Source organism: Nesoenas mayeri (assembly GCF_963082525.1).
Source record: "Nesoenas mayeri genome assembly, chromosome: 4".
Lineage (NCBI taxonomy): Eukaryota > Metazoa > Chordata > Aves > Columbiformes > Columbidae > Nesoenas > Nesoenas mayeri.
In genome coordinates, this window is record NC_137540.1 from 56,469,401 (window position 1) to 56,484,036 (window position 14,636).

The 14,636-nt window shown below is 33.9% G+C and overlaps 1 protein-coding gene across 3 annotated transcripts in view; it reads right to left on the reverse strand.

Moving 5' to 3' along the window:
• PCDH7 (protocadherin 7) overlaps positions 1-14,636 on the reverse strand; it is a gene marked incomplete at its 5' end in the record, with an annotated part of 258,888 nt that overhangs the window by 209,458 nt on the left and 34,794 nt on the right. The window lies entirely within an intron of this gene.

The window sequence follows — 14,636 nt, forward strand, 5'->3', positions numbered from 1 at the left end:
CGGATATTTATTTTACATCACTCACTACTAAGTCCTTATTACTCAATATTTTAATGAACCACTTCTTCTAATCTATTACACACATGTGAAGTTAAAACTAAATTACATAACTGTAGAATGGCAATGATGTCAAGCATCTCTACAAAGCAGGTTTTCCTCTACAAACATACCTCTACATCCTCTACATACCTCTACAAACATTTCCTCTACATCCATGAAAGACTCCCAAATGTCCTCAAATAAGTAACATCTATTCCTCAATCTAAATATGATCTTCTTACAGGAATCCATCTGGGACAAGTGAACAAAGCATTCTGCTTTGGTTGCAAAAGAAATATATTTATTCTTCAGTAAAATTCTTCATCATCATCATCAATCCAATTATATGCAAATCTCTTTGCTCAGTTTCCACTGTCTTAACTAAATGGCAAAAATACTAATCTAGTCAAAAAAGTGTTATAGAGCTATAGATAATGTATCTATCTATTATGACTGATCTACATCTGTACCTATCATTTAACTACAATGAGTACCTCAAAGTTGCTATCTTCAACAATTCAAATTCACATTAAAAAAAATAATAATTTTGCTAACTTTAAGGAGAATGGATTTGCTGGACTTGTCCAGTATGTAATCAACAGGGATCTGCTAACGTGTATGTTAAGTATCTTTCTCCAAGATACATACACCATTGTGAGCACTCGGTGCCATTCATAAGAGATTTCGGAGGTCAAAAAGGCTCATAAATGCAACATTTTTTTCCACAGTTAGAGCTCTCTTCTATGACAGATATTCATACCAATTTTGCAGTTATCAAATAATAAAACAATGCAAGAGAAAAGCTAAAACAAGCAAAACCAATTACTTGACATGTACTAGACAAAGTGTTGAATCTTTTTATTGAAAATGGAATATATTATATCCTCACAAATTCAAATAATCATGGCAGTCTCAGTGTGCATGTCTATATTACCTGCTGATGCAGTATAAAAAGGGAAGAGTGGCAGCACAATTTGTTGAGCCTCTCTACATTTCATCTTAGCAAGCAAAGATTCTACAATTTGACAATCTTAGGCATATGCTATGCAGGCATTGAGAGCAAACAGATGGAGGACCTTGCATCCGGATTGCAAGTGCTACACACCACAGGACACCCTGAAGACAATGCTGGAAGGGAGACTGCTCCAAAAGGATCAGTGCTGCACTGAAATACATACAGCAGTACTCCTAATATAGACTCATGTCAAATTCACACCCAAAAAAAATCCTTCCCGTGTTCCACATCGTCAATGTAGGTGCATCCATACATAATGATTTACGGGAAAAATTAGAAAATTATATTTTCTCCCTCTCTGAGTTTCTGTGAAATGAGCTGGTGTCTTCCTGACTTTCATATGGTAGTTGAAGAGCCTTGCTAATTTCCAGGAAACTGATATTACTGTCTTGTTTATCCTCCCATTTCCTGGACTAAAAATGCACATACACCAAAGAGTTAAATGAAGAATTTGGTCACTACCTCAGTTTTCATAAGCAAGATGCTTGCACTTCTCCTCTAATCCAGTCCATAATACTGAAATGCAGGCCTGGAAGTTTCTTACTACATACAGAGTCCAGTTTCTCTTCATCAGAAGCATAATCTCGCATATTTCCTTGATAGGTTACATTTTTCTTACATGAATATTTCAATGGGAAATCTGTTCCAGAATTTCAGTGTTGCAGTATAAAAAAATTATTCTAATAACAACCCCAAATTTATTCATGGGTATTTTTATCTGTTTCTTCTTTTTTTTTTTTTAATTTCTATATTCATTGTCATTGAGAAGCAAACTTTTGGTATTACTGACATATATACTTGCTATTCTGTGTACTTATTTTTCATTTGCAAGTGGGAAGCCACACTTCAACAGAGCGTAGATGTTCACAGCCACAACAAACTCAGAATGTTTAACTTCTGCAAGAACCTTTTTATCATAGATTGGTTTTGCCAATCACTTTATTCTTAGCAGTAAATCTGTCCATAAATACTTTATGATTGCAGTATATATTATATATTGATCTGATTGATGTATGTGTATTACTAAAAATTTGAAACAAACGTCTGCGACATTCAATATGTCTTCAATGCAACTGAAAAGCACAACATGCTCATTTTTGCCCACTACAGCAAATGCCAGATAAAAATATATTGCCATAGATTTCCTGTTACATTTCACAAGATGCTTCTAACCTATTTTTAAACAACTTTTACACACACAACTTCATTTTCAGTTTGTGACAGAAATCAGAATAGGATATGGGTAACTAGAGGAAGTGTATTGAATATATTTCCTTAGAATATACATGTTGAATAAGGAATAATAGTTCCCGTAATCTTAAACAAACAAAATAAAATGAATCAGTGAATAAAATATTCAATATATTTTTTGTTTTACCATTTGTACAATATTTGTGAATCATTAAAGGCCATATATAGGGTAAAAAAACCACAAAAAACAAAAAACAAAAAACAAAAAACAAAAACAAAGGCAAACAAATTGATGAAAAGCCTGTCTGAATAGGACATGAATGAAGACTGCTACATAAGTTCACAGAGAGATATATTTGTTTTAGTCATTAGAAACTCTGTAACAGATATGGTCTAATTTAATATAAGAAAACCTATTAATAGTCCTGAAAGTTTCAAAGGAAAAAAAAAAAAGTTAAAGAAGTCAACTTAATTTTAACAAATGTAATTTAATACGCAGTTTAACAGGACTGTATTCTCATTTAACCTTACTTAAATTCCATTTGCCATATTTTTAATTACTTTGCATCAGCTGGTTCTAGTTTTGCAACTTCATTGTGGGAAGTCCCGACTCCTACATGTTAGGTAAGAGGTAAATCAAGTCTACTAAAACTAAACTTTCTACTTCATATAAAAAACAGAAAAATAAACGAATTGTATTCTTTATTCCATCATTACAAGTGTAAAAATTCATAAAATAAACCTATACCATTCATTATCTTTACGAACTCTCTGGTTTGATTTCTTGCTCACACTATGGCTGCAAATTAATTTTGAACATTTAGACATCCGGCAAATCCCACCACTTCCTATTATTAGGATATTAGGATTACATTCTGTTCAGAGTCACACTATGTAGTAATATGGTGACGTATTGACCATTCTTACATTAAGCACGAGCTGGCTCAGAAAGACAGTGGTTAAGGATGGAAACACTATGCCCACGCCACTAGCCTGAAATTAACTCATTCATCCCCCCAAACTAATAAATTTATACATTAGAATTCAAAAATTCACATATACTTAACTGTCTGGCAATTTGTTCTTTCTAATAAATAAATAAATAAATAAATAAATAAAAAGTTGTACGCTACTCATAAACATATACACCTTCTACTAGCAGTAGATAGGAATGAAAACAAAAATATAAAATACGACAATACACTATTTAACTCTCTTATCTGCTCTCACACAAGCACTGTAATAATAAAAAAGTTGCATATTTAATGCTGTTTACTACAATACCTTGCAATTCCTGAAGCACAGAACTGTCTTCATTACAATCCAGTATAATGATATTATTGTTCCATTTTCAATATATGTGCATTGATGTATTTCAGGTAGACATTGTTCAGAAATATTACTTGCTAATAGTTTTTTGAAGGCATGGAGTGCAAAAACATAGTATTACTCTACCTAAAAAGTCTCAGTAATGCAAACTTTCATGTAGTTTGCATATTATTTCAGTAATACATTTATTAAAATTCTCTCACATTGCCTTACTAAACTAATGCATTAAGAAGTACTGTAATAGTAAGAACGTTACCTATTTAAGTTATTTATTACAAACTTAAGCCAGCAACACTCTGGACTTCCCTGAAAACTGAGTAACACTGCCATGTTAAGAAAAAAAAAAAAGACACACACAAAAAAAGAACAGCAAGTACTAATATCCTTAGATGCCTCTGATGCTGCAAACCTCACACTGAAAGAATTGTGCTGCTCTTTAAAGAGTTCACAGAATATAGCTTGATCTTGGTGTAGATAATGCTATAATAGTTTAACCCTTAATTTAGAAACTGAGGCATGAAATCTTGGCCCACATCTCCTCTGGAGACATTCAAAACCCACCTGGACCCCTTCCTGTGTAACCTGATCTAGGTGTTCCTGCTCTGGCAGGGGGGTTGGACTGGATGATCTTTCAAGGTCCCTTCCAGTCCCTAACATTCTGTGATTTCATTGTTATTGTTTGTTTTCCTTTTTCCTAGGAGTATAGCAACATATTGGAAGAAAAATATCTGAATAATTCTTTTTCTAAACTGAGGAAGTTCCATTTCAGAACTAGTAAGATCACCTCATACCTTTTACATCACCTCATACCTCCAGAGGGTTGAAATATTTTTTTCAAATTCTAGACTAAACATATAGTGGTGTATTAATTGCTACTATATAAACATTGTTATTTAATACATTCTGCTGGTATTTATTCCCAATATTTTTATGAAGAGTGATCAAATGTCCGCTCACCACTTACTTTCTTAAGGCTGTGAGGTACATGTCGCAATGGCTTATAAACAGATGGCAGGAATAGTTACCACCCTCATCCATCTGCTCCACCCTTCTGACAGGCATTACAGGGTTAGATGATATGCTTATGAATGAGCTCATGTACTGTTGCAGTCTTCAGCTGGGTGCACTAAAGTAAAAGAATTCCAGTTTTGGTTTAACCTAATATACTAAGCAGTGTTTTACAAAGTGATTCAAAGGAGGTTCAAGTATTCATGCTTGAGGATGGTAACAGCTTCTGTCATCCAATTTTAGCCTGCCACAGCACGTCTCTCAGAGTCATAAGTCTGAATAAGCAAAGCCGTTTTAGTTATCTCTTGCACAGCAAACTCTATATTCCATGGTTATTAAACAGCTCTTTCTGAATCTCTAAAGGTAAGCTTAATCCTGAAAATGGCTGACCAGAATAATATAATGATTTTTCAGATGAAGTCTTATGAATGACTCCTTGCATGACACAAATATGTCTGTTTCTCTCACAGCAGCACACAACTTGATGTAGTCTTATGTTGCAAAAACAAATTTGCCTGTGTCACACTGGTGCTCATAGTAACTATAACCCATTAAATTCTCCTCTTTTTCTACTCCTTTGATCTAATGATTTCTTAACTGAACTTACACCTAGTTTTGTTCCTGCTATTGTATTTTGAGTTGTTAAGCTTTATTTTGTTACTTTCTAAAAGGTTTTAGAGTCCTTCTTCTAGTACAGTCTAATCCGCACCCAAATTCATGATGTTTATCATATTTCATATTTAACATAATCAAGTTGCATTATTACATTGACATTCTGTGCATGAAGGTTAAAATACAAAGCAAAATCAGTTTTAAGACTGATGCTTGACTTAAGTAAATTTCCTTCTATTTATAACACTTACCTTTGCAACAACACTAATTGTCATCTCATTTTAGTGTATTTCTTACATGTTTTGTAATTCCTCTAGTAATCCCTATCTTCCTCGGGTGCACAAATGATTTCCCAGGTGGTACAATATCAACTGCTTGCTGAAGTCCAAAAAGAGATATTACCAAGTTTTCTTTATCTAGGAAAATGGTTATCTTTCCAAAGGAAGGTATCAGATCGGTTTGTATGAACCTCATTCAGTAAAGCTATTTTCAATTTCCATTTTATCCCATCTTCCTTCTTCCTTTATGTCAGCAACTCATTTTTTTCATATAAATTCTGCTCTACTGTTTGATAAAAAATGAGGTCACACTTTTAGACCTTTATCCCTTCTTTTCCATCTTCCCCGCTACTTAAATATAAATACTGTATTTGCTGTTCTCCAACAAAACAGCACCATTTTTGCCCTAAGAGATTTATACACAAGAAGACATGAGATGCTTTGTTCTATATCACTCAGAATTCTGTGATGACACTTATCTGTTCCTCCTTGACTTACTTGCATCAGACTCCAAGTTCTGCTTTTCTCAGACACTTCCAGCTTTTGCCTCCCATGCACATTATCACCTTTGTTTAAAACTAAGGCAAAGTTTTAATTTCATTTCTGCATCACATCTACATTATCTTTCACCTATAAGTGTAAGAACTATCCTGCTTCTCTCTTGCTCTTGTTTTCTTAATAGAGCTTAATAAAGTTTTCTTTTAATCATCCCTTTAATGTCTGTCTCATTTGACATGTCAGCGCTTTATCCCTATGCTGACCACACCCCTATAATGTACCACTCTTTTGTTATCTGACTTCCCTTCTCCTCCCTTTTCTCATTCCTTGTAACTTTCCTGATCATATAATTTATTCCATAAAGAAAAAAAAAAAACCCTCTCATGCCTGTACACAGAAATAACACCTGTGCATCTGAGCCTCTGAGAAGGTATTTAACATATTGTACCTCATAGACATATGTATTAAAAGTATTTCCATGTCACCTTCCTCCCACCTTTCTCCTACCTGTCAGTAGCACTACAATCATTGTCTATGCCTACTACAGAAAGCTAATGCTGAAGAGAATAAACCATATAGATTGAACAGAATGTACTTTTCCAAGTCCCAGAATTAATCTGCCTGAAGGCAAAATGTCTGTGTTCTCTGCTACCGATCCTTTGTCACTTCAGACACAGTATTACATTTGTTTGTAATTTCTCCAGCCATCATACAGTACTCTCCAAGACAGAAAGAAAATTGAGTGGCAAGACTTGAGTGTCTAATGTATACAAAAACTAAGGTGAATTACAAACATATATTTTTTTAAATGCAATTCTACTTTTTAATGGCATTAATAACTATTTTATTTAAAAGGAGGCTTTTCAAAGCATTGCCTGATTTATAACCTGCATGGAATGATATCTGTCAATTAAATTCGCTGCTTACTAAGGTCTTCATTTGCACATACAAGGCCAAAGAGGACTTCTAGAGACACGTTTTTGAGAGACAGAAGAATTATTCATAGAATTAAATGCTTTATAAACATATTTAAAGCAGACTGCTATGATGTGGCAGAAATAACAAGCAGATACATTTATTGCTTACTTTTCAATGTGAAGTATTACTTTTCACATCTTGGGCACAGAAGACTTCACAGGAATACTTTACACTTCATCTCTTTGGGGACAATGGGCCAGTAATCCCTGTTCAATATAAACCCTCCTACTATACCTGGGGTTTAACAGGCTTCAGGAACTTCTCTTGCCCACTCCAGACCACATCTTCCCATGCTTCAGGGAGACAAGCAAGATACTGACTGGAGAGGAAAATGCAGTGATCCTGCATGGAGCAGACACTCTGCCCAAGCAGCAGGAGACCAGCTGTTCATTCCCAGGTGGAGAAAACTCAGCTGGGCAGGCACCAAAGAGGATTATGCCAAAGGCACAGTAGGGCTCTAAAGGTAGAGTCTCACAGAACAGCCAAAACTGAAAGAAAAAGTTATGAAAAGAAATGAGAGGGAAAGATGTAAGGGGGGGGGGGGGGGGGGGGGGGGGGGGGCGGGAAGGGGAAGGGAGAGTGGCTGTTTGTATTGTCAGCTGTTCACTTTCTTAAAATTAAGTTCAAAACAACAGGGATATTTGTATGCATGTCTTCCTTTTCAAAGGAAACAAATTCCATGCTTCTAAATAAGTTGCAACTTTTGAAGTCCTTTATCAATGAGCAGTATGGTGTTTCCTAACAAATTAGAGCATATTTCATAGTTTGTCTTATGAGCACAGCGTGGTAGATTGGTTTAATTAAAGTCTGTCAAATTATCATAAGGATTTTACATTCTGCAAATAATTGCTTTTTCTTCTCTATTCACTTTTTGTTAATGGAAACACAGAAAGTTGTTTTTATCTCAATATATGATGTAGAATAAAGGAAAAAAAGAAAAAAAAATGAGCAGTTAATGAAGTGACCTTTAATTTCTTGGATATCCTTTTACATTAAAACTAAAATGACCAAAATTAAGCTATATTTGTCAGTAGTTATATATGTGAAATTACATTTCATGTTCAAATCAGACTACCATACTGACAGTACACATCTGAAAGTAGCTGAAGAGTGGAATGCAATGAAAGTTGCATTTAAATATTTGTGAGATCAGTTAAATTACCCCACATTACATTGCACTCTGGTGATACAAACATAGTATATTTTGCATGTTTACAGATATTAGGTGACCACTAATTCTTTTGCTCATGAATTCCTCACCACAAATTAGTTGATTCATGGAACAATGGAATTAAGACTATATGTTGTTTTGGGATAGGGTTTGAGGTTGGTTTTTCTTTGTTTTTCTTTTTCATAAAAAATAAAAGGCACCTTTTTCCAGAGAAATAGCAAAATGGTTATTTAGAGACTCAAAATCAGTCTTAAATGTGTCTCAATTTTTTTCATATTCAATTCTATGTAATATAGTGTGTGCATACTATGAAAAGACTTTATCAGTGTAAGTTACAGAAGCATAGTCCAGTTTATTTCTATACAGCTGCCCCTGTTCAACATATTATCAGTCGTAGTATTCATTAGTAACACAGGTTAGAACTGCTACCTTGTATCTTGGGCAAGTGGGTGGGAACAAAAAAAAAAAAATCTTTTTCCAAATAAGTTTCTGGAGACAAATGTACACTAATGAAACTACGATTAGGTTGGCTGGCAAGCAGAGCACAACCAAGAAAGGCTGATAGGTCACAATTCTATATATTTATTTCAAATATAAGGATACCTCAGAAATTAGTAGCAGGTTCATACTTAATTTTTCTGCATCACAATATAACATTTTAGAAATTAAAGGCTTCTCTCTCTTTGAATACCAAAAATAGTGAGTTGATTTAATTTAAAATTTGCATAACCTTGCTCCTGATACCTCTTCGGTATTTATTTCTTCAAATTTGAGTCCTCCTTCTGTGATCAGGATGCCCACAAATAGAAAACTTTGTGGAGAAATTTCTAAATTATTTTGAAAGACCTCTTTCTGCAGTTAGCTATCATGCACTGGTATACTAAAATGCTGAAAAACAGACAGTATGTGTTACAAGAAAAATAAAGAAAAGCCCAAATATCATTTTTTCCCATTCTTCTATCTGCAAATGATATGGAAACACCAGCTCTGTATACTAGACACAAGCTTGCTAGATATACACAAAAGTCACTTAATCATTGTGCAAATATTCCAGGACTCTCAATATTTCCACTTAGGCAGTGACTGTTGTTTTGTTCCCCCCTCCCCCCTCCCCCCGAAGGAAGAAGTACAGCAGCAGAATCCCACTTAAAAATGCTTATTTGCAAAATATTTGGAAAAATTGTGTAAGTACTGAGCAGAGTTAGAACCAGCAACTTTAACAGTTAAAGCTTTGAGATGGCTTAGCTTCTTCAAGAAAATGAGAGACCTTTGGAGTCCTTATTTTTCTTAAAGCCTTCATTAACATTAAAACATTAAAAAAATAGTGGTTACTTTCCGACTTCTCACTTTCCTAGAAACAAACACACACATGGTTTAGGTCCATGAAAAAAGCTCTGCTTTGCAGGAAGGAAAATATTGAAGCCTTCTCTGTGTATCAGGCAGGAACTCAAGAAATCCAAGGCTGCAGATATTTTGCTTGGGCCTGCTAAATTCAAAATAATGCAAATTTATTTTGGAATATTGCAGAGGGGACTAAGAAGGAGGAAAATATCTATGAGAGGTTTTAGTATAAGAGAGCAGCTAAGCTCTTTTTTGAACGAGACTACCAAATAAGACTGATTCATTGTGGAACACAAGTTAAACAGCAGCAAAAGGAACCTTGATATCTCCTTGCCAGTACCCACACAGACTGGGGGTATCACTTTGTGGATAGTGGGGTTCATTCTTAACAGTCTTCATAAACATCAGTAAAGTCTTTTATCATATTATTTCTCCTTTACGCTAATTGTGAAGGGAACACACACTAGCTGAAAGTCTGATGCCATATCAAAAGATAACAGGAGAAAAATAAGCACTGGATTTATACCGCATTGCTGCTGGGATGAACAGGAATTTCATAATGAGCAAATATACCTGCTCAAGTAGGAAGAGCTATGTTTAATAAACTCTTCCCCCTCTCCTCATTTCAAAGTCAATACTTTAAAAAAAATCTTTGTTGATGCTTGTTAAAATTCAAGAAGATCGAAACAAGCAGGCCTATATTAGAGGGTGCCAACCATGTAAATAAGTGGTAAGGATATATTACCACCCTACTAAAGAGATTCATGTCATGTCAAAAATCTGGCACAGCTATCTCATTACTTATTTTAAAACAAGGTATTATGAAATGTTTAGAGAATGTGAGCTGACCTAACTCTACTCCTAAATAAATAATTATATAGTAATTATCATTAATTAATGAATAATTATTTTATTCCTAAATAAAATTTGTGTTACTAAAATGAATTTGAACACAAAATATTCTAATTTCTGAGGAACAACATAATTTTGAAGAATATAATACTTCATTTCAGTCTCATCTTACCAGATTTTACTTAGTTTCCCCACTATGTAACTATGTTTCAAGAAATTCTGTTTTTATTCAACACTGTTGAGAGATGACAATTAAATCAGAAGTATTTTGCTCCTCACAGTGTGTTTTACATTTACAAAGTGTGCATTCTCCTTTATGCTTTTAATGGGAGAGGAAGGAAGAAAAAAAAATATAAAAGAAACTAAAAAGGTAAAAAGGTGGTGCATTTTCAATGAGCACAGACATTTTACATATACTTGATTTACTCAGTTTGGTTTAAATTGAAGAATGGAAAGGAATCTCTGACAAAACTGTCGTCTTTAAAATATGGTGATATTTCATTTTCCTCCTTCTTCAGATTGCCTGGAACTGAAATACTTCCAGCAGCCACTGTGTCCAATTTTTCAGAGCTGTCACTTCCTAGCAAATCTGCCTAAGCAAAATACTTACGCTGTTAGAAAACAGAGCAAACATGTAATATGAAATGCCTTCTATACTCCTTTGCAGGACAACTGGTGTTCAAGCACACAAAACAGCAAGAACGAGCAAAACAAAAGCTGAGTTCTAGAGACTCTCTTAAATCCATAAATCTGGTACTCCCGTGCTTGGTTTCCAAAGAAGGCTAAAATTAGCTCACTTGTTTTTTTTGACTTAACTGATATTTTTCTGCACAATAGAATCAAACAATAACCAAAATGCTATTTCCAAAGAAACCACTCCAGGTGGCTTCTAAAAAGAACACTTCACCTGAAGGACAGTAAAACAGAAGATTGAAGTTTTTAACACGCTCTTGCCCACATGCTCTTTTGGTCAGTAGTCAATGCCCTGCAAGGTAACACAAAATTGCTACAGCTTTACATTTACAGGCCTTTAGCCTACAATATAAAGAGAATGGACATTACATGAAAAGTAAACAAACCTCGTATGCTGAAATGAACTACATGGAAAAAAGTTAAGATCTTTACCTTGGATACAGGTTACACTTCGAAGAAAAAAAAAAAGTGTAAAATAAAATGTTCCTTTTAAGAGTGAATTTTAAATTCTGGACATCAAGAATTTTTGCAGATGACAAACTGCAGAATAGTTTTGGTTGTTACAGGTCAACAAGTACTCTTTTTTATTTCCTGATTTTTTTTTAAGATTTTCTGATTTTATTTGTTTAAATTCTGTATGATCATACAAAAATCTTATGAATCTTTGAAGTTTAGATATGAGAAATTATGTAAGACTACAGCTACTTCCACTGCTTTGGAAAGCCTGTCATGCTACAGGGAAGTCAGTGCTTCTTACTGTGTACAATTCAAATCCCAGTACTCTGATGGCCTGTTAACACCAAATATGTCACCCTTTAACACCACAGAATCAATACACTGGAATGTCATGGTACCCTGATGGGCCACAAAGCCTCTGTATACATTTATTAGACAAAGATTTTATATTACTTCAGAGAAGAAATGTGTCAAGTTAAAATCAATTTCAAGTTTCTTACTAAGAAGGAAATAGTCCTAGATAAATAAAACTTTTCAAGTTCCACTAAGTCAAACAAAGGAACCAAACAAAGAACGTCAAAGTCATTTAGACATCCTATTCTGAACAAGGACACTTGCATGTGCACACTGTCATAAATTCTACCTCTCATTTTCAAGGTTGTTGGGGTTTTTTGGTTTGGTTTGGTTTTGACTGCTTTTTCCTACACAGATCATCACTTATCCAGTCCATCTGCTAAGATCTTCTTTCAGGAAAGGATACAAAAAATACAAATATAACCTGATGTAAGTATTCTAGTATAATCAAACATTAATATCTCAAGGCCTAGACAGAAAAAGTTCCTCTAAAGGTTAATTCATCTATTTTCTCACAAGATCTTTTAAGTATTTGGACTACTAAAAAGAAGACCAGACATTTTCTTAATTTAAAAAATGCTTCTGTAGCTTCATCCAAAGAATTTGAAAGTTATTGACCTTTCTGACAACATTGGGAATTTGCAGGTGAGACAAAAACATATTTTTAGAATCCAAGAAAAGAAGCAATGTTGAACATTTGCATTCCATCTTTGTGGAGATGGATAAACAACCAGCCAATCTGGATGTTTAACAGAAAAAGCACTTTTTTTAAAAAACCCTCTCTGAGCTGCTATGCAGCTGACAGAATAAAAAATAGCCTTTCTTTAATCTCTGGATTTCTGGATTTCAAAACCATGTCTATTTCACTTTCTTTTTCTTTTTTTTTTTTTTTCTTTTATTTCCCAGAATCCTGCATATCTCCAAGATCTTGTCAAGAAAAGAACAGTACAGACCTCAGTATATAAAATTTATTATTTGAGCTTTATGACTCTGCTGATTCTTAAACAACTGAGTAAGATAAGTTATACAAAACTGTGTGGTGCCTGCAAGAGAACCAGTCCACAATTTCTGTAATATTGAACCAATATTGTCATATCTAGCCCAGAGAGAAACAGAACAGAAGTATTTCTATAGAGAGTAAGGAAGTTCTAAAACTATACAGGCTTGGTTACTTCCTAGACTAACATGAAAGTTCCTTATTACTGTCTTCATGGTATTTGTAGTAAATAATAATAATAATAATAATAATGAATCAACCTTCATATTTTCTCTACACAGGTTAAACTTTCAATTTGTAACTGATACAAAGAATATATATATTTTTTTTTTCCTGAGTACTCTTTAAACAATGAGTTTGACACCCCTGGTCTGTGCGCTGCCATTACTAGACATTCTCAAAGGGATACTGAACTAGATCACATATAGGTTGGCATCAATTCAAAATTTTGACACTGCATTCACTAAAATAATGTAGGAAACATATAAGTTGAAGTTGTCATATGAGTTATCAAACTAACCACCTAGCATGTTAATGACAGGTCTAGTTTTCTGTTTTAGTCTTTGTGTCATCAAGTAGCTTTCTACATGTGGGATTACAGAAAAGATGTTATTCTCTTCTCAGTAATAAAGTGATAATTTTAACAGTGAAAATAAAGAAGCGAGTTACTGTATTCAAAAGAAGAAAAAAATGTTTCCATTAAGGTACAGTAACTATTTAAATGCATTAAATGCTTACAGATCCATATTAAAATAAGTCATCCTCTCAGTTAAATAGCAAATGAACAATACATATTAGTATCTATAAATAATTTATGAGCCAAAATTCAAACAGGATTCTTATGAGTTTCAGTTTTGTATTAATTCATTACAACATCTTTCAGTATACAGCAAACTACTGCTATATAAATGTGATTCTTCAATACCTTTAACAAATATGACTCTTCAACTTATTAAAATATGTGAGAGAATTAAGTTATCAGTACTGAAGTTGCAATAACCACTTGCAGAGAAAAAAATTTCATGTAAAACCTTTAATGTGACCTACGTTTTTAAGGCAGCAGCACATACAGTGTTTCTCACAGCAGCTAAAAACACTTTTTTTTTTCCCCAAAAAATTTAAACTAAAATATGTGGCATCTCATTATATTTTTCTTTATACTGACATTAAATACTGTGATAGAATGATTTTGTGAAAGTCTCTTCACACAACTGTTGATACTCCTATGTAACAAACTAAAGTGAGGGGATTATCAGCAGGACTTCCCATTAATACATTAGTGAAGGTCAATAAACAAACCTGGCTCAAAAGAGGCAAGGCTGCCACTTTGCTGTGTGAAATCAACACATTCCATCTCAGAAGCTGTTTCCATACATGTGCTGTTCTCCTTTTTTCTCAATGACATCCAGAACAAGTAAAGATTAAAAAAAAAAAACAAACAAACCACAAACAAAACAAAACAAAACACAAAGTACACATACAACACAAAGAAGAGCTGAATATTGTTTCCACATACTGTAATAAAAACTGAAAATTTCAAGCCACCTTGCCAATTTCCTTTCAAATAATGGGGTTTAATTTAAACTTTAGTCTTGCAAAATGCATGCTGGGGAAAAGAAAAGGAAGACAAAAAAAAAAAAAATTAAGACTCCTGAGAATACAAATATCCACATGTTTTGCCACTTCTGAAGCACTGAGCAAACAAGACTTTCATTATTGCTACTTCCCCTGGATGTTCTAATATTTTCTATGACGTCTTTACCGTCTCATGAGTGTTTCTTAGCAGACGTTGCTGTGCTTAGTTCTGAGTCTCAGGAGAGCTAG